The sequence below is a fragment of the Caretta caretta genome, chromosome 24 (genome assembly GCF_965140235.1).
Source record: "Caretta caretta isolate rCarCar2 chromosome 24, rCarCar1.hap1, whole genome shotgun sequence".
Lineage (NCBI taxonomy): Eukaryota > Metazoa > Chordata > Testudines > Cheloniidae > Caretta > Caretta caretta.
In genome coordinates, this window is record NC_134229.1 from 2340827 (window position 1) to 2362707 (window position 21881).

The following is a 21881-nucleotide window of genomic DNA, read 5'->3' on the forward strand; positions in this document are numbered from 1 at the left end:
GCTGGTAATATGATGCAGAAGGACTTTAATGTGAATTAGACGAGGAGTACATAGGAAGAGACACAAGCAATGCAGAGCAGAAAGAATATGTTTCCAGAAAAAAGAAAAGGAGGACTTGTGGCACCTTAGAGACTAACAAATTTATTTGAGCATAAGCTTTCATGAACTACAGCTCACTTCATCGGATGCATTCAGTGGAAAATACAGTGGGGAAATCTGTATTTTCCACTACATGCATCTGATGAAGTGAGCTGTAGCTCACGAAAGCTTATGCTCAAATAAATTTATTAGTCTCTAAGGTGCCACAAGTACTCCTTTTCTTTTTGCGGATACAGACTAACACAGCTGCTACTATGAAACCTGTCATGTTTCCAGAGTTTCAAGAAGGTCTACAATGAATCACTGGCTCCACGGTGATGCATTTTACAATAGATCTTCTTCCTCTTTCATTGCAGCTGTGGAGATTAACAGTGAAGTCCTATATCCAGCATTTAAGATACTTGTTTTATCTCAGTCAGGATCAAATGAGACAAAGCAGAATGTGAGCAGAGTACTATGCTCTTTCTCTGTGAGTTATCTTCTGTAGCAAAGTTAAAGGCAGAGACAAACGGCCATACTCAGGAAGAAGCCAGTACACCCGGGACCTAATTCTCACTGACACTAAGATCCCTTTATGTTGCTCTGTAAGGAGCCTGCACGTGAGTGTGTTATTTGTGCCAACTTTAAGGTCCCTCAATGCCTCAGTGACACTGTCAGAGTGGCCTAACGGGCCTTCATGGAATTGGGAGTCAGGCCTTTAGAGTGTTCTAGAAGAAGCCGAAAGAATAGGAGGCATTAGCGGAAACAGTCATAAAGGGAAATCCAGCTATGAGGCAGGTTTCCTGAGGCACTGAGCAATCACAGCTCCCATGGCAGTGGTGGTTGCTCAGCATTTCTGAAAGCCATTGCCCATAAGCTGATCGCTGAATCGTATCTTGCTTTTCGTTTCCTGGTTGTTCCTTGTTCCGGGTCTATTGCTCCTCAGCGAAACATGGCCAGCATCGTCCATAGCCATACCCACTGCCCCATCGGTAAGGGTAAGAGTAGCAGGAATCGTAATTATGGCCCCATCCATAACTGTATGGCCTATAGTAACCCCATGGCCGATAGCAGTCATAATGGCCCCTATAACCGCCCCAGCCCCCATTCCAACAGGGGTCACAGCCCCAGTGATGAGAAATCTTTTGGTGGTGGTAAGTCATCTTTCTGCGTTGGAGGTAAACCTGAAACACACAGCAGGGAAAAGAGTCAGTGTAATGCATTAGAGCCAAGAGAATGAAAAGGAAAAAGCTCGGTTCTCATTGTAACGGGGGCTAGAGAGAGAGAGACGGAGCCGGGAAATGATAATCTAGCCCCTCAGTTCCCAGCTCCATTTTGCCTCCTATTGCCTCGTCCTAGTCCTCTTGCTCCCCTCTCTCTTAGCCTCCCTCCTAACCAACCCTTCTCAACCCTTCTGAGTCCCTTTCTCTTAAAAACACTGGCTGGAACAAATAAACGTACAATACAGAGTATTTCTGTCAGACACTCATGGGATTTTTTCCCCCTTATACAAAAGGTTTATATAAAGTATGGCCAGGATAAAGGTGAACTTGTGAGGATTTAACCTCAGCATGCAAACCACTTCTCTTCTGGCATCAGAGTGTGGTGCTTTGGTTTCTAATGCCGAGTCCTGAGCAGGAAGATATCGGCACTGTTCAGCTGAATTCGGGGATCTAAGCTAATTAACACCAATTGTAGGTATGAATCTAAAACTGCCACTAGCGCAGATAAGGAGATAGAAATTGCCCTCCTGGATCAGACCAGAAGTCCGTCTTAAGCGTTCGTGCTTCTGAAATATTGTTGAGCACCAGCTGCCACCACCTAGAGAAGCACACAGCCGTGGTCTCTTGTGGAATAAACTGGGGATGTTTCTTTGTAACACCCCTTAGTTAAAAGTTGAGTATAAGATTTTTTCAAAGCTATCTAAGAGATTTGAACACCTAATTTCTAATGGAAATAAACAGGAACTAGTGTCCCAAATGCCTAGGTAACTGTGAAAATTTCAGCCTTTACTTCTAAACCATGAATCTACCAATGCCTGCAACTGAATAACTGCTATTTTAATGGAAAAATCCCTTTATGTAGCCAATATTCACACAGTTATATGCAAGATTCAGTCCTAATTTAAAACCATCACTAATGTAACATTTCAATAGCTCTAGAGAGATTGAGAGAAATGGGACTTACCGAGCTCACCGAGGAGGATAAATCAAGGGAAGTGGTTAAAGAGCCCTGAGTCCTGAGTGCTTTTATACAATTTCGCAGACTGCCAGGAGAATCTGAGGCAACCTTTAGTTTAAGGTCTTAAATGATTACAAAACAGGCTTTGCTACGCACGTCACTCCGTCATCTGATATAATTGTTTTCAGGATTGTGTTTTCAGCCTCCCATGGCATGACATGTAGAAAACACCCTATAGGTTTCTCTCATCTGAAAGGTTTTATGGGGCACAATCTAACGTGAAATTATTCTAGTGACCGCCATCAGATTTACGGTAGGAATTAATGCAAAGGTTAGTCAGAGCTGTATCTATTGCACAATCTGCTGTCCTGTAAAGGAATCCAGTTTGGTCCTTGTGAGCCATTCTGGTACATCTTTGGGGAATTACATAGTTCCTCCTAAAATTCGTAGGAGGAAAGGACCACTGTGGAAGGCCTGCACCCTCAAGTTTTCTGATCTACTGCCCATTGAAGTCAATGACAGCCATTACTCTGCATGGGCTTTGTCTCAGGCTCTATGACTTGAAATTGCCCCCTGAAAAAATTATAGTATAGCGCCTGTGCAACCACTTAAGTCCCACTTAAGCCTTCAAAATAGATCTTGATAGGGACCTTAGAGTTGATTAGGCCTTTGTGCTGGCCCTCTTCTCAGGGGTGAATTTCCCCCCATGCTGACTAGGAATTCAGTTCATGATTATGAACCTCCACTGTGTCACCAGTGCTAAGGGATCGTGGGATCATACTGGCAGAAGCTTAGTGTTCTGCCTACTGCGGGGCTGCTCTGGGGTTGAGTTGAGGGATGGTGGTGGGTGAAAACAAGCAGTGCAGTCTATTAGAAAGGCTTTGAGCTAAATCTTGGAATATTTATTGCATCATCAACTTGATCTCCATCCAACAGCAGCCAAGGCAAATTGTGGTGTTGCAAGAAAATACAGCTGATTAGATGAAACACAGGAAAGATGGAGATGTGGTCTTCTTGGCCATGGCTATGGGATGAGATTAGATTAATTGAAAACCTGATCAGCTTTAGGGCATGCTGCAAGACCTTCAGCTTGCAGAATGCTTGTCTACCTTGCTGAGAATTATTTTCCAAGTGTAACAGACACCATACATTGTTTCCTCTAACCAGGCAAGCGTGACAAGCCTTCTTCTGATTTAAAAGCACTGAACAACTTTAAATTTTGTGGAATTGTTTTGATTCATTCCAGTTGATCTCCTGCTCTTAAACTTTCCAAAGGAATTTGTATAATACAAGGAAATGGAAAGCTTCTTTTAAATGGAAATCAAATAATCCCAAATCCTGAGCTGCAAATCACAACCTCATTAGGGGAATGACTCAAGTCACCTTGACATGCATATTTTTAAAGGTGAGTATATTACTCAGTTGAATGGCGTCTTTTAGTATCAAACTATTAATATCATAATAACATACCGCTTTATATATGAAAAGCTTTAATGAGTGCTTGTGAAGTGCTTTGATATTCAGAGTCCTGAGGAAGTAGAGTATCCTCCATGAGTGTTATGATCCCTATTTTTATGCAGAGAAACAGAGGCATGTTAAGGTGAAGGTCAGACAAGAAGCAAGTTGCAAAATCAGAAATAAAACCCAGTAGACTTGACAACATGTGCTATGTACTTACCATTGGTTCTGAACTCACTTAGACCCTTCACATTTTTGGCTTTCAAATAGGTCAGGTTGAAATTTCAAGTCACAAAAGGGCCTGAGACAAAACACCCTATTGGTTTATTTCATCTGAAAAGTTTTATGGGACGCAATCTTTCCTGGAATCAGTCTAGTGACCTCCATCGGCTTTACAATAGGAATTAATCTGAAGGTTAATGAGAGCTGTATCTGTTGCATAACTGCTATTTTAATGGAACAACACCTTTACATAGCCAATACTCACAAAGTTTTATAAAAGTTTGAGTCTTAAATTAAAACCATCATTTATGCAACATCTGCTAGTATGTGTTGGGGGCATTGCATAGTTCTTTCTGAACTTCATAGGAGGGAAGGAACACTGTGCAAAGCCTGCACTCTCAAGTTTTCTAATCTACTGCCCACTGAAGTCAGTGGGAGTCATTACTCTGGGTGGGTTTTGTCTCAGGCCCTGTGACTTGATATTTCAACCTGACCTATTTGAAAGTCAAGAATGTGAAGAGTCTAAGAGGGCTCAGGACCACTGGTAAGTACATAGCAGATGTCAAGACTACTGGGTTTCATTTCTGATTTTGCAACTTGTTCCCTGTTTGACCTTCACCTTAATGTGCCTCTGTTTCTCTGCATGAAAAAAGGGAATCATAGCACTCATGGAGGATGTTCTATTTCCTCAGGACTCTGGATATCAGAGCACCTCACAAATACTCATTAAGGTTTTTGGTACACAAAGAAGTATATTATAATGATATTAATAGTTTGATGCTGGAAGACGCCCTTCTATTGAGTAATATACTCACCTTTAAAAATATGTATGTCAAGGTGAGTCAAGTCATTCCCCTAATGAGGTTGTGATTTGTAGCTCAGAATATGGGATTATTTGATTTCCGTTAAAAGAAGCTTTCCATTTCCTTTTATTATATAAATTCCTTTGGAAAGTTTAAGAGTAGGAGATCAACTGGAAAGACTCAAAACAATTCCATAGAATTTAAAAATATTCAGTGCTTTTAAATCAAAATAAGGCTCTTCACCCTTGCCTGGTTAGAGGAAACAATATATGGCTTTTGTGTTCCACTTTGAAAATAATTCTCAGCAAGGTAAACAAGCATTCTGCAAACTCAGGGGCTTGCAGCATGCCCTAAGGCTCGTCAGGTTTTCAATCAATCTAAGCTTAGCCCATAGCCTTGTTCAAGAAAGCCACATCTCCATCTTTTCTGTGTTTTTTTTCTGGGATTTATCAGCTGTATTTTCTTGCAAGACCGCAATTTGTCTTGGCTGCTGTTGGATGGAGATCATGTTCCTGATGCCATAAATATTCCAGGGTTTATCTCAAAGCCTTTCTAATAGACTGCACTGCTTGTTTTCACCCACTGCCATCCCTCATCTCAACCCAGAGCAACCCCACAATAGGCAACACACTGAGCTTCTGCATGATGATCCTGCAGCGTTGGTGAAAGTGGTTTAGGAACTGAATTTCTAAGCAACATAAGGGCACATTTTAAGTCATGGGGCCTGAGACAAAACTCACACAGAGTAATGACTCCCATTGACTTCAATGGACAGTAGATCAGAAAACTTGGGGGTCCAGGCTATATACAGTGGTCCTTCCCTCCTAGAAATTTCAGGAAGAACTCTGCAATGCCCCCAACATATAGCAGCATGGCTCACAAGGACACACCTGGATTCCTTTCCATGACAGTACATTGTGCAACAGATACAGCTCAAACTAACCTTTAGGTTCATTCTTATTATAAATCTGACAGAGCTCATTAGCATGATTCCAGTGAAGATTGTGTCCCATAAACTTTTGAGATGAAAGAAATTTATAAGGTGTTTTGTTTCTGACATACCATGTGAGGCTGAAAATGCAATAAGCCTGAAAACAATTATGTCAACTGAAAGACTGACGTGTGTAGCAAAGCATGTTTTGTAACCAATTCAGAAATCAAGCTACAGGGTGTCTCATATTCTCCAGGCAATCTGAGAGCCTGTATAAAAGCCCTCGCGACTCAGGGTTCTTTAACCGCTTCTCTTGACTTAACCTTTTTGGTGAGCTTGGTAAGTCCCATTTGTTTCAATCTCTCTAGAGCTATTGAAATGTTAGTGATAGTTTTAAATGAGGACTGAATCTTTCATAAAACTTTTCCATTAAAATAGGAGTTATGCAGTTGAAGGCCCTGATGGAGTCATGGTTTTGAAAAAAAAGGTGCAATTTTCACTGGTAAATAGGCATTTGGGACATTATTTCCATTAGGAATTAAATTTATTGGAAGAAGCTGAATTGTACATTTATTTGTTCCAGTCAGTGTTTTTAAGAGAAAGGGTCTCAGAAGGGTTGAGAAGGGTTGGTTAGGAGGGAGGCTAAGAGAGAGGGGAGCAAGAGGACAAGGACGAGGCAAAATGGAGTTGGGAACTGAGGGGCTAGATTATCATTTCCCGGCTCCGTCTCTCTCTCTCTCTAGCCCCCGTTACAATAGGAACCGAGTTTTTTCCTTTTCATTCTCTTGGGTCTAATACATTACGCTGACTCTTTTCCCTGCTGTGTGTTTCAGGTTTACCTCCAACGCAGAAAGATGACTTACCACCACCAAAAGATTTCTCATCGTTGGGGCTGTGACCCCTGTTGGAATGGGGGCTGGGGTGGTTATAGGGGCCATTATGACTGCTATCGGCCATGGGGTTACAATAGGCCATACAGTTATGGATGGGGCCATAATTACGATTCCTGCTATTCTTACCCTTACCGATGGGGCAGTGGGTACGGCTATGGACGATGCTGGCCATGTTTTGCTGAGGAGCAATAGACCCGGAACAAGGAACAACCAGGAAACGAAAAGCAAGATACGATTCAGCGATCAGCTTATGGGCAATGGCTTTCAGAAATGCTGAGCAACCACCACTGCCATGGGAGCTGTGATTGCTCAGTGCCTCAGGAAACCTGCCTCGTAGCTGGATTTCCCTTTATGACTGTTTCCGCTAATGCCTCCTATTTTAATGGCTTCTTCTAGAACTCTCTAAAGGCCTGACTCCCAGTGTCACTGAGGCACTGAGGGACCTTACAGTTGGCACAAATAACATTTACACTCACAAGCAGGCTCCTTACAGAGCAACGTAAAGGGATCTTAGTGTCAGTGAGAATTAAGCTCCGGGTGTACTGGCCTCTTCCTGAGTATGGGTCATTTGTCTCTGCCTTTAGTTTTGCTACAGAAGATGACTCACAGAGAAAGAGCGTAGTGCTCTGCTCCCATTCTGCTTTGTCTCATTTGATCCTGACTGGGATAAAAATGCTGGAAACAGGACTTCACTCTTAACGCTACAGCTGCAAAGAAGGAAGAAGAACATCTGGTATGAAATGCATCACCGTGGAGCCAGTGATTACTTGTAGACCTTCTTGAAACCCTAGAAATATAGTCTTTCTGCTCTGCATTCCTTGTGTCTCTTGCTATGTCCTTCTCTTCTAATTCACATTAAAGTCCTTCTGCATCATATTACCAGCCTTTTGGTTTTCCTTTCTGCTCCATTTCTTATTTACCAACCACTGTGGCAGAGAGTCACAGAACTAATGAGGTACATAACCTGTATTGCAATCGGCGTGAGAGAGGCACATGAGTACTTAATCCTAAGACAAAGCATTTCCCCAAAGATTCTGCATGTGGTTTCATTATTTGTCACAACTAACACCCGTAACTGAGAATAGACTAGGTTTTCCGAAAGAAAAAATATTGTTAAAAATCGATCTCCATTTGAAGCTGAATTCTCTGGGTCCCATCTGCTTTTGCTCTGGATCATGCAAGCTGAGCGGAAGTGAGTGTCAAGTGTCAGATCTTGTAAAATGTACGCCCACAGTACACTGGCAAAAATGATGGCTCTCTAGATTGATTCTAATCTCTACGTAACAGTGGAGGATCTGGCAGCGAAGAAATGAAAACTAGATGACTAGATGACCTCCTGAGGTCCCTTCCAACCCTGATATTCTGTGATTCTATGATTCTAAGCAGGGGGCGGTAAGGTGGCTCACCCAGAGTGGCACATCTGGCCAAAAGGGGGCGCTTAGATTGCACCTTCCCTTTACACAGGACCAAGGCCCAGTGATGCACAAGATTTCTGAAATTTAAACCTGACGGGCTTTTAATTAAACACCCTTGGGAGGGAGGGAATAGGAGGGATGGTTTCAGTGTTGGCATTGCCCATCTTGAGGGTACCAAGCACCTATTGTTCGAGATTGAACCGGGACTGGCAAGGTCTAGAAGCTGTGAATCAGAAGGCATCCCCGACACCTAATTGGTAAAGAGAGGGGACCTAGAGGGCTAATACCTCTCTTATGATATACAGACTTTTGCCAGACCTGATGCTCTTCGCAATACAGGGCTTGAGTGGGACTTAAGTAATGCACAGGCACTGGTTCCCTGCCCAGCAGCGAGTTGTTACCCACAGACCCAGATTCACAAAGGTATTTAGGTGCCTGGCTCGCACTGATTTCAGTGGGAGTTAGGCACGTAAGTAGCTCTTTTGAATCTGGGCCATAGTGGCTGGTAAATCGGGAATGGAGCCGAAAGGAAAACGAAAAGATTGATATTATGAGGCAGAATCAGTTTAATGTGAAAAAGAGGAGAAGTACACAGGAAGAGACAGACAGTAGGCAGCGTAAAAAGAACCTATTTCCAGGGTTTCATGAAAGTCAACAAGAAATCACCCGTTACAAGGTGACGCCTTTCACACCAGATGTTCTGGAAGACAATAGAGGAAAAAGTCATAAAGTGTAAGTGGGGAAATAAAGATCCTGGGCAGATTTCCAGAGGTGCTGAGGACTCAGAGCTCCCATGGGAGTTGTGCGCAATCAGCATTTCTGAACGTCATTGCCCATAAGCCCAGCTGTGATTCCATATCTCGCTTGACGTTTCCTGGTTGTTCCTTGTTGCGGGTCTATTGCTCCTCGGCTAAACATGGCCAGAACTTTCCATAGCCGTACCCATGGCCCCATCGGTAAGGGTAGTGGCCACCATACTGATGGCCCCACCCATACCTGTATGGCTTCCAGGAACCCCAGGGCCTATAGCAGCCATAATGGCCTCTATAGCCGCGCCAGCCCTGGTAACAGTAGGGGTTATAATAGAATTCATCATTCATGAGTTCATCGAAAGTCATCTTTCTGCGCCGGAGGTTAACCTGAAACACACAGCAGGGAAAAGAGTCAACACAATGCGCTAGGGCCAGTGGAATAATAAGGGTCAAAACTCAGTTACTACTGTATTGCCGGCCAGGGAGATAGAGAGAGGTAGAGAAATGGTGACCTAGACCCTTATGTCCTGGCTACCTATTGCCTCCCAGTTTCTCCTTCTTGTCCTCTTGCTCCCCTCTCTCTTAGCCCCCCTCTTATCCAACCCTTTTGAACACTTCTCAGTCCATTTCTCCTAAGAACACTCTTTGGAATAAGTAAACGTACAACACAGAGTATTTCTGTCATACACGCAAGGGATTTTTATTCCTTCTTACAAAATGTTTCTAAGGAGCATGGCAGGGACAAATTTGTTCGGGATAGTTTCCTTGTGAGGATTTAACCTCATCAGAGAGATCAGTTCCCTTCAAAATCAGAGCATGGTGCTTTGGCTTCTGAACCTTGTGGGTCAGTAATACTTACAAATGAATCAATGGACAATATGCTTTTGGGAAAACAAAACAGTAAGAACCAGATCCTCAGCCGGTAGCAATCAGCACTGATCAACTGAGTTCAGTGGAGTTACACCAGTTGTGGCTCTGCATCTTAATATGCTCCTGGTGCACAGAAGAACATAGACATTGCCCTGCTGGATCAGATCAGAATAATGTGTCTGAAAGAATGTTCGGTACCAGCTGCCACAGAAGAACGCAGAAGCACACAGAAGCAATCTGTTTGGCAATAAACTGGGGGAATTTCTTCCTAACCCCACAAACTGAAAAGTTGGGTCTGAGATTTTTCAAATCTACCGAAGGGAGTTGAACACTTTATTCTTAATGAAAATAAAGAGGACCTAGTGTCCAGAAATTCCTATGTACCTCTGAAAGTTTGCAGCCTTAACTTCTAAACCCTGAATCCACCAATGCCTGCAACTTAATAACTTACCATTTTTTCCAGTGGGAAAACCCCTGAATAAAGCCAGTAATCACAGAGGTATGTGCAAGTTTCAGTCCTAAATCAAACCATCACGAACACGTCTTGATAGCTATAGAAAGATAGAGTCAAATCAGACTTACCAAGGTCACCAGGGAGGAGAAGTCAAGAGAAGTGGTTAAAGAACCCTGAGTCGCGAGCACTTTTATACAGTTTCTTAAACAGCCTGGAGAACTTGAGACATCCTTTTGCTCGAGGTCCTAATTAGTTACAAAACGTATGTTGCTGGGCACATGACTCCTGCAATTGATATAATTGTTTTCTTCTGTGTTCAGGATTGTTGTGTTATCAGGCTCACATGGGGTATAACATGCACATACAAGCCCACGGGTTTCTTTTATTTTAAAAGTTTTATAGGACACGTTCGTGCCTGGTATCATTCTAGTGACCTCCTCAGGAGTGCTAATGAGAGTGATTGTCAAGGAGATTCAGGGCTGTATCAGTTTCGCAGACTGCTGTCCTGCAGAGGAATCCAGTTTGGTCCTGCTAAGATATGCTGATATGTATTGCGGGCATTGTACTGCTCTTGTAATTCCTAGGAGGGAGGGGAAATCTCAGTGTTCAGAATCTGTAACCCCAAGTTTTGAGATCTAATGCCCATTGAAATCAATGTGAGACATTAGTGTGGGAGGGTTTTGACTCAGACCTTATGACTTGAAAATTCCCCCTGGAAGAAAGAGAGGATAAGGTCTTTGAACTCTCTAAGTCCCATTATATCTTTCAAATTAGGTCTTAAGAGGGACTTGTGAGTTGAATAGGGCCTTTGTGTTGGTCCTCTGTGCAGGGGTGAATTTCCCCATATATTGATTAGAAATTCAGTTCATAATCTACCTCTAGTTATGTCACCAATGCTGTGGGGTCAGGATGATCATGATGGCAGAAGCTCATGGTGCTGCCTACTGCAGGGTTCCTCTTGCGTTGAGGTGAGGGTGGGTGATAAAAAGCATTGCAATATTTTATAAAGGCTTTGAGGTCAATCCCGGAACATTTACCACATCAGCAATATGATTTCCCTCCAACAACAGCCAAGACAATTCTTGTCTTGCAGGAAAATGCAGCTGATAAAGCTTCAGGAAAATGGAGATATGGCTTTCTCGGCCAAGGCTATGTTATGAGGTTAGATTAATTCAACGTCTGACCAACTTTAGGGCACGTTGCAAGACCCGGAGTTTGCAGAAAGCTTTCTTAGCATGATGAGAATGTTTTTTAAAGTATAACAACCTCTCTTCCCAAAGGCTCTTTCCTCTAACCAGGCAAGGTTGAAGACACTTGATGTTGATTCAAATGCCACGAACATCTCTGAATTCTGCGGAGCTGTGCTTATTTATGCCAGCTGATCTCCTGTTCTTAAACTTGAAAAGGAATTTTTATCTGAAAAGGAAATGCCATTTTTTTTCCAATGGACATCAAATAGTCCAAAACTCTGAGCTACAAACCATGACTTAATTAGGAGAATGACACGAGTGACCTTGACATGCATTTTAAAGTGACTCTATTGCTCATTCGAAGGGCGTCTTCCAGTAAGAAACTATTACCATTGTAATAATCCAACACTTTGGACATCAACAACCTTAATGAATGTTTGTGAAGTGCTTTGAGATCTGGTGTCCTGGGGAAATAGAACATCCACTAGATTGTTATCACTCCTGTCTTATGTGCAAATAAATAGAGTTACGTTGGGGTGAAGGTCACAGAGGAAGTGACAAAGTTACAAATAACGCACCGTAATCTAGATAGCATTTGCTACCCACTTCTCACTGTTGCTAAACTTTCTTAGACCCTTCACTTTCTCGGCTTCCAAATATTTCACTAACAAAAGAAAAAGTAGGTAACGTCATATATTTTATTGGACCAACTTGTGTAAGTTTTCCAGCCCATGCAGAAGAATCATTCTGTGGAAACTTGTCTCTTTCACCTACAAAAGATATTACCTCTCCAACCTTGTCTTTCGAATACCCTGGGCCCAAGACAGCTAGCACCACATTGCAAACCACTTCTTCAAACCTTAGCTGCAACCTCAGCTAATGTAGGTGGAACAGGTCCGGGGCCCATGTTGCTGGAGGAGATGGGAAAATGTTTGGAGGGAAATATGAGGTTGGAGTTAAGATTCTGCTTTATAGTCACAGTCAGATGGAGAGAAGCGAGGAATGGGATTTTCCACAGGAATAAACGTAAGTGTCTTATCACAATCTTCTGGATATTTGAATTCTAAACTGAAGATTATGTTACTGATCCTTATTATGATCATTATGATTATGATCCATCAGGGATGAGTTCTGGGTCCAGTTTTGTTCCATTTCTTCATCAGTGATTTAGATAATGGCATAGAGAGTACACTGAGAACGTTTGCGTCCGATACCTGAGAGAAAACCCACCCAGCCAGAGTAATGGCTGTCATTGACTTCAATGGGCAGGAGATCAGAAAACTTGAGGGTTCAGACTTTGGACAGCGTTCCTTCCCTCCTTTGAATTTTAAGAGGAACTGTGCAATGCCCGCAACGCTTACCGGCTTGGCTCACAAGGACCAAACTGGATTCTTTTACAGGACAGCAGATTGTTCAATAGATACAGCTCTGACGAACCTTTGCATTAATTCTTCCTGTAAATCTGATGGAGGTCCCTAGAATAATTCCAGGTTAAATTGTGCTCCATAAAACCTTTCAGATGAAAGAAACCTAAAGGGTGTTTTTGTGGCACCTTAGAGACTAACAAAGGTGCCACAAGTCCTTCTTTTCTTTTTGCAGATTCAGACTAACACAGCTGCTACTCTGAAACGGAAAGGGTGTTGTGTGCATGTCATGCCATGGGAGGCTGAAAACAGAATAATCTTGAAAACAATTATATCAGATGACGGAGTGACGTGCGTAGCAAAGCCTGTTTTGTAGTCATTTAAGACCTTAAACTAAAGGTTGTCTCAGATTCTCCTGGCAGTCTGCGAAATTGTATAAAAGCGCTCAGGACTCAGGGCTCTTTAACCACTTCCCTTGATTTATCCCCCTCGGTGAGCTCGGTGAGTCCTATTTCTCTCAAACTCTCTAGAGCTATCGAAATGTTACATACATGATGGTTTTAATTTAGGACGGAATCTTGCAAGTAACTTTGTGAATATTGGCTACGGAAAGGGGCTTCTCCATTAAAATAGCAGTTAGTCAGTTGCAGGCATTGGTAGATTCATGGTTTAGAAGCATAGGCTGCAATTTTTACAGGTACCTAGGCGTTTGGGACACTAGTGCCTGTTTATTTTCCTTAAGAATTAGGTGTTCAAATCTCTTAGGTAGATTGGAAAAATCTCATACCCACCTTTTCACTAAGGGGTGCTAGAAAGAAACTTCCCCAGTTTATTCCATAAGAAACCACGTCTGTGTGCTTCTTTATAGTGTGACAGCTGCTGCTCAACAATAGTTCAGAGAGTCTGACATTACATGGACTTCTGGTGTGAGGGAGGCTAAGAGAGAGGGGAGCAAGAGGACTAGGACGAGGCAATAGGAGGCAAAATGGAGCTGGGAACTAAGGGGCTAGATTATCATTTCCTGGCTCCGTCTCTCTCTCTCTCTAGCCTTCGTGACAATAGGAACTGAGCTTTTTCCTTTTCATTCTCTTGGCTCTAATGCATTACGCTGACTCTTTTCCCTGCTTTTCCCTGTGTGTTTCAGGTTTACCTCCAACGCAGAAAGATGACTTAGCACCACCAAAAGATTTCTCATTACTGGGGCTGTGACCCCTGTTGGAATGGGGGCTGGGGCGGTTATAGGGGCTATTATGACTGCTATCGGCCATGGGGTTACTATAGGCCATACAGTTATGGATGGGGCCCTAATTACGATTCCTGCTACTCTTACCCTTACCGATGGGGCAGTGGGTATGGCTATGGACGATGCTGGCCATGTTTCGCTGAGGAGCAATAGACCCGGAACAAGGAACAACCAGGAAACGAAAAGCAAGATACGATTCAGCGATCAGCTTATGGGCAATGGCTTTCAGAAATGCTGAGCAACCACCACTGCCATGGGAGCTGTGATTGCTCAGTGCCTCAGGAAACCTACCTAGTAGCTGGATTTCCCTTTATGACTGTTTCCGCTAATGCCTCCTCTTAGAGTATCAGAGTTGGAAGGGACCTCAGGAGATCATCTAGTCCAACCCCTTGCTCAAAGCAGGCACACTCCCCAATTTTTTTTTGCCCCAGATCCCTAAACGGCCCCCTCAAGGATTGAACTCACAACCCTGGGTTTAGCAGGCCAATGCTCAAACCACTGAGCTATCCCTCCCCACCGTTATTCTAACGGCTTCTTCTAGAACTCTCTAAAGGCCTGACTCCCAATTCCATGAAGGCCCCTTTAGGCCACTCTGGCAGTGTCACTGAGGCAGGGACCTTAAAGTTGGCACAAATAACATTTACACTCACGAGCAGGCTCCTTACAGAGCAACGTAAAGGGACCTTAGTGTCAGTGAGAATTAGGCCCTGGGTGTACTGGCCTCTTCCTGGGTATGGGCCATTTGTCTCTGCCTTTAGTTTTGCTACAGAAGATGACTCACAGAGAAAGAGCGTAGTGCTCTGCTCCCATTCTGCTTTGTCTCATTTGATCCTGACTGGGATAAAAATGCTGGAAACAGGACTTCACTCTTACCGCTACAGCTGCAATGAAGGAAGAAGAACATCTGGTATGAAATGCATCACCGTGGAGCCAGTGATTTCTTGTAGACCTTCTTGAAACCCTAGAAATATAGTCTTTCTGCTCTGCATTCCTTGTGTCTCTTGCTATGCCCTTCTCTTCTAATTCACATTAAAGTCCTTCTGCATCATATTACCAGCCTTTTGGTTTTCCTTTCTGCTCCATTTCTTATTTGCCAACCACTGTGGCAGAGAGTCACAGAACTAATGAGGTACATAACCTGTATTGCAATCGGCGTGAGAGAGGCACATGAGTACTGATTTGTATGTGGATGTAACGTGAATATCACACGATCACAGTTTCAGTGTAAATGCAACTGTAGCCCCCTGTGTGATTCCCTCAGCTCCCGGTTGTCAGCGTTCTTGGTTGGAGACCCGCATCAGGCTCCCTTCTCACCCAGGGATTGAAGGCTGCACAACCATAGGCCAGGTTGCCAGGGGGTAGTACCTCTCTGGAAGTGTTTCCATTCCTCAATGATTTCCCTGAATCACCCCCTACTGTTTTAGTTCCTGCAGGAGCTGTGGTATCCTTCCTCTTTGTGTCTGTCAGACACAATCGTCCCTGTATTGCTGTACACACAGTGAGAGATAATCCTAAGACAAAGCATTTCCCCAAAGATTCTGCATGTGGTTTCATTATTTGTCACAACTAACACCCGTAACTGAGAACAGACTAGGTTTTCCGAAAGAAAAAATATTGTTAAAAATCGATCTCCATTTGAAGCTGAATTCTCTGGGTCCCATCTGCTTTTGCTCTGGATCATGCAAGCTGAGCGGAAGTGAGTGTCAAGTGTCAGATCTTGTAAAATGTACGCCCACAGTACACTGGCATAAATGATGGCTCTCTAGATTGATTCTAATCTCTACGTAACAGTGGAGGATCTGGCAGCGAAGAAATGAAAACCAGGATGGAGAATGGGCCGTTATGATGAAGAGAGGACTGGTGAGTCCAGAATTAAGGTCTGGAAGAATTTCTGTTTAAGAGCTGCGTGGGCATAGAGGGGGTAAGAGACGGACTGATTGGAGGATTCATCAGGAACTGAGATCGTATTAGTCATGCAAACTACAAGATTTGCTCCTGAATGGAAACTATCGCTAGTGTGGCACCTCAGTAGTTATAAAGAGAGTGATTCACATCAGACGTACCCAGTTCAGCAAAGAAAAGAGGTGAAGAGAAGTAGGGAAATAGCCCTGAGTTGAAAGAGCTTTTATACAGTTTCTCAGATCTCCTGGAAGGTCTGAGATGCCCTTTGTTCACGAGGTCTTTATTAGTTGCAAATTAATGTTGTTGCATACATTACTCTTTCAACTGATATAATTGTTTTCCTTCATGTTTGTGATTTCCAGTCTGTTCTCAACCTCACCTAGTAGTTGTGAGAAATATTGCAATTGTATGCAATAACTTTGTGGGAATGTATGTTATGAAATTTACATGTCACTGTGGGTCAGAGATTGTACGTAGGATTGTGTTTTACTCCAGCGGGAAGGGTATCACTGCTTCCCTAGAAACTAAAACAGTGTGTGCGTGGGTGATTAAGGTAAAATGCAGACGTTTGTAAACATCCACACAGAGGTACCATCTCTCTCTGATTCATGCTGGATTTTCCAAAGACCAACGAAGAAAGGGCTTCTGGTATAAAACGTCTGGGCTTGAACTGACTCAGAGCCTTCTTTCTGATCCACAACCATACAGGACCTTCTGGCCAAGTAGTTGCCGAAGAGTAGGAAAGACTTGGCTGATGGTGCCCTCTGGTAAGCTTTGAGCATGCTTATAGGGACTTTTATTGTTGTTCATCTGCTTTCTCCGAAATGCCTTTACCGTAAGAGTAGAGGTGCTTGCACCGAAGGAGCTGTGTGGTAACGTGTAACTGAAGGCACTACACTGTTCATAGACCTCAGAGAGAAAAGGAGGCACAGGGGCTACAGGTGCTCACCTTTAGGTAGTCAGGCTTGCTGGGGATATCAGAGGGTAAGGCAGAGATCTGCTGCAGCCTGAAAGCACCCTGTCAGAAGGGAGAGAGAGAGGCAGATCTCCACCCAAGAGCACTGTTGCCTGGGAACCGGAAACTTGAAGGGGCCACAGTGGGGGAATACAGACGTATGTACATGAAACTCTAAGAGTACGATGCACACATTACACCCTGCAGGTTTCTTTCACAGTAAAAGTTTTAAGGGCAACCTACCTTCCTGACTTCACTGGAGTTACTGATATCCAGAGTTGTATCTGTGCATGAGCAATCCAGTCAGGTCATTTAGATCCAGTCTGGGCCTTCAAATCCAGGCGACGAGAGGCCAATGTGAGAGTAAACCCAAGGAAATGCCAGGTGAGAAATAAGGAGACTAACTACTGAGGGGCACTTGTCCTGCTGACAGATCGCGAAGTTCTGTGTTGGCTCCAGACAATGAAGGACTCAAATGGCTGTCTTACCCAGTGGTACTTGGCATTGCAGTTCTTTTGGGTCTGGGTAGGACACCATCCTAAAAAGGAGCGTGAGAAGGTGGACATCTTCTCATGAACAGATGAGGAGATCTGGCTATTCGGTGAGTGCACCAACTGGTCCACTCACGGTAGGGAGGTATGTGAAGCAGCGTACTCCCCTTTTAGCAGTCAGCCTGGAGGCCACAAACAGAACAGACTGTGTGCAACTAAGGAGACTCCCTGCTCTGCGCTAGTGACTAGTTCATCCGGAAGAAGCAGCTGGATAGGGGAGAGGATACGAGGAGCTGACCAGCCTGTAAGAGGCGGTGATCTCCCAGCTGTGGAAGTTTACCCCGCGCAGGCACAAGAGACTTTGTCTGGACTTTAGTGAGTGGGATCTGAACATGGATCTGGCGAAAAGGGCATTTGGTTTGTTATTACATGGGCTCCTGTCCCGGGGCTTCATTAAGGGAAACACACTTCTTTGGACTAGTTTGTTTTGTCCTTTTGTTGCCCTGATCTGTGCAAGTGCATGGTTGACACAGTGGGCAGCACAGCATGGGGAGGAGGTGACCAGCCCTCTGTGGAGAAAGAAGTGGTTTGGGACTATTTAGAAAAGCTGGAGAAGCTCAAATCCATGGGGCCGGATGCGCTGCATCCGAGAGTGCTAAAGGAGTTGGCGGATGTGATTGCAGAGCCGTTGGCCATTGGCCATTATCTTTGAAAACTCATGGCGATCGGGGGAGGTCCCGAACGCCTGGAAAAAGGCTAATGTAGTGCCCATCTTTAAAAAAAGGGAAGAAGGAGGATCCTGGGAACTACTGGCCAGTCAGCCTGACCTCAGTCCCTGGAAAAATCATGGAGCAGGTCCTGAAGGAATCAATTCTGAAGCACTTAGAGGAGAGGAAAGTGATCAGGAACAGTCAGCATGGAGTCACCAAGGGCAAGTCATGCGTGACTAATCTAATTGCCTTCTATGGCGATATAACTGGCTCTGTGGATGAGGGAAAAGCAGTGGATGTGTCGTTCCTTGACTTTAGCAAAGCTTTTGACACGGTCTCCCACAGTATTCTTGCCAGCAAGTTACAGAAGCATGGGCTGGATGAATGGACTCTAAGGTGGATAGAAAGTTGGCTAGATTGTCGGGCTCAACGGGTAGCAATCAATGGCTCCATGTCTAGTTGGCAGCTGGTATCAAGTGGAGTGCCCCAAGGGTCGGTTCTCGGGCCGGTTTTGTTCAATATCTCCATAAATGATTTGGGGGATGATGTGCATTGCACCCTCAGCAAATTTGCAGATGACACTAAATTGGGAGGAGAGGTAGATACACTGGAGGGTAGGGATAGGATACAGAGGGCTCTAGCCAAATTAAAGGATTGGGCCAAAAGAAGTCTGATGAGGTTCAACAAGGAGAAGTGCAGAGTCCTGCACTTAGGTCGGAAGAATCCCATGCACCGCGACAGACTAGGGACCGAATGGCTCGGCAGCAGTTCTGCAGAAAAGGACCAAGGGGTTACAGTGGACGAGAAGCTGGATATGAGTCAACAGTGTGCCCTTGTTGCCAAGAAGGCCAATGGCATTTTGGGATGTATAAGTAGGGTCATTGCCAGCGCATCGAGGGACGTGATCCTTCCCCTCTATTCGACATTGGTGAGGCCTCATCTGGAGTGCTGTGTCCAGTTTGGGGCCCCACACTACAAGAAGGATGTGGAAAAATTGGAAAGAGTCCAGCGGAGGGCAACAAAAATGATTAGGGGACTGGAACACATGAGTTATGAGGAGAGGCTGAGGGAACTGGGATTGTTTAGTCTGCGGAAGAGAAGAATGAGGGGGGATTTGATAGCTGCTTTCAACTACCTGAAAGGGGGTTCCAGAGAGGATGGCTCTAGACTGTTCTCAGTGGTAGCAGATGACAGAACAAGGAGTAACGGTCTCAAGTTGCAGTGGGGAAGGTTTAGGCTGGATATTAGGAAAAACTTTTTCACTAGGAGAGTGGTGAAACACTGGAATGCATTACCTCGGGAGGTGGTGGAATCTCCTTCCTTTGAAGTTTTTAAGGTCAGGCTTGACAAAGCCCTGGCTGGGATGATTTAGTTGGGGACTGGTCCTGCTTTGAGCAAGGGGTTGGACTAGATGACCTCCTGAGGTCCCTTCCAACCCTGATATTCTGTGATTCTATGATTCTAAGTAGGGGGCGGTAAGGTGGCTCACCCAGAGTGGCACATCTGGCCAAAAGGGGGCGCTTAGGTTGCCCCTTCCCTTTACACAGGACCAAGGCCCAGTGATGCACAAGATTTCTGAAATTTAAACCTGACGGGCTTTTAATTAAACACCCTTGGGAGGGAGGGAATAGGAGGGATGGTTTCAGTGTTGGCATTGCCCATCTTGAGGGTACCAAGCACCTATTGTTCGAGATTGAACCGGGACTGGCAAGGTCTAGAAGCTGTGAATCAGAAGGCATCCCCGACACCTAATTGGTAAAGAGAGGGGACCTAGAGGGCTAATACCTCTCTTATGATATACAGACTTTTGCCAGACCTGATGCTCTTCGCAATACAGGGCTTGAGTGGGACTTAAGTAATGCACAGGCACTGGTTCCCTGCCCAGCAGCGAGTTGTTACCCACAGACCCAGATTCACAAAGGTATTTAGGTGCCTGGCTCGCACTGATTTCAGTGGGAGTTAGGCACGTAAGTAGCTCTTTTGAATCTGGGCCATAGTGGCTGGTAAATCGGGAATGGAGCCGAAAGGAAAACGAAAAGATTGATATTATGAGGCAGAATCAGTTTAATGTGAAAAAGAGGAGAAGTACACAGGAAGAGACAGACAGTAGGCAGCGTAAAAAGAACCTATTTCCAGGGTTTCATGAAAGTCAACAAGAAATCACCCGTTACAAGGTGACGCCTTTCACACCAGATGTTCTGGAAGACAATAGAGGAAAAAGTCATAAAGTGTAAGTGGGGAAATAAAGATCCTGGGCAGATTTCCGGAGGTGCTGAGGACTCAGAGCTCCCATGGGAGTTGTGCGCAATCAGCATTTCTGAACGTCATTGCCCATAAGCCCAGCTGTGATTCCATATCTCGCTTGACGTTTCCTGGTTGTTCCTTGTTGCGGGTCTATTGCTCCTCGGCTAAACATGGCCAGAACTTTCCATAGCCGTACCCATGGCCCCATCGGTAAGGGTAGTGGCCACCATACTGATGGCCCCACCCATACCTGTATGGCTTCCAGGAACCCCAGGGCCTATAGCAGCCATAATGGCCTCTATAGCCGCGCCAGCCCTGGTAACAGTAGGGGTTATAATACAATTCATCATTCATGAGTTCATCGAAAGTCATCTTTCTGCGCCGGAGGTTAACCTGAAACACACAGCAGGGAAAAGAGTCAACACAATGCGCTAGGGCCAGTGGAATAATAAGGGTCAAAACTCAGTTACTACTGTATTGCCGGCCAGGGAGATAGAGAGAGGTAGAGAAATGGTGACCTAGACCCTTATGTCCTGGCTACCTATTGCCTCCCAGTTTCTCCTTCTTGTCCTCTTGCTCCCCTCTCTCTTAGCCCCCCTCTTATCCAACCCTTTTGAACACTTCTCAGTCCATTTCTCCTAAGAACACTCTTTGGAATAAGTAAACGTACAACACAGAGTATTTCTGTCATACACGCAAGGGATTTTTATTCCTTCTTACAAAATGTTTCTAAGGAGGATGGCAGGGACAAATTTGTTCGGGATAGTTTCCTTGTGAGGATTTAACCTCATCAGAGAGATCAGTTCCCTTCAAAATCAGAGCATGGTGCTTTGGCTTCTGAACCTTGTGGGTCAGTAATACTTACAAATGAATCAATGGACAATATGCTTTTGGGAAAACAAAACAGTAAGAACCAGATCCTCAGCCGGTAGCAATCAGCACTGATCAACTGAGTTCAGTGGAGTTACACCAGTTGTGGCTCTGCATCTTAATATGCTCCTGGTGCACAGAAGAACATAGACATTGCCCTGCTGGATCAGATCAGAATAATGTGTCTGAAAGAATGTTCGGTACCAGCTGCCACAGAAGAACGCAGAAGCACACAGAAGCAATCTGTTTGGCAATAAACTGGGGGAATTTCTTCCTAACCCCACAAACTGAAAAGTTGGGTCTGAGATTTTTCAAATCTACCGAAGGGAGTTGAACACTTTATTCTTAATGAAAATAAAGAGGACCTAGTGTCCAGAAATTCCTATGTACCTCTGAAAGTTTGCAGCCTTAACTTCTAAACCCTGAATCCACCAATGCCTGCAACTTAATAACTTACCATTTTTTCCAGTGGGAAAACCCCTGAATAAAGCCAGTAATCACAGAGGTATGTGCAAGTTTCAGTCCTAAATCAAACCATCACGAACACGTCTTGATAGCTATAGAAAGATAGAGTCAAATCAGACTTACCAAGGTCACCAGGGAGGAGAAGTCAAGAGAAGTGGTTAAAGAACCCTGAGTCGCGAGCACTTTTATACAGTTTCTTAAACAGCCTGGAGAACTTGAGACATCCTTTTGCTCGAGGTCCTAATTAGTTACAAAACGTATGTTGCTGGGCACATGACTCCTGCAATTGATATAATTGTTTTCTTCTGTGTTCAGGATTGTTGTGTTATCAGGCTCACATGGGGTATAACATGCACATACAAGCCCACGGGTTTCTTTTATTTTAAAAGT

General features: G+C 44.3%; 1 long non-coding RNA gene across 1 annotated transcript; it reads right to left on the bottom strand.

Annotated features, from left to right (window-relative positions):
- Positions 1-19958: 19958 nt before the first annotated feature.
- Positions 19959-21661, bottom strand: LOC142069985 (uncharacterized). The gene is made up of 2 exons (XR_012665944.1): positions 21615-21661; positions 19959-20549 (listed from the first exon to the last, which is right to left on the bottom strand). It is a non-coding gene; the product is annotated as an uncharacterized LOC142069985 (long non-coding RNA).
- Positions 21662-21881: the final 220 nt, after the last annotated feature.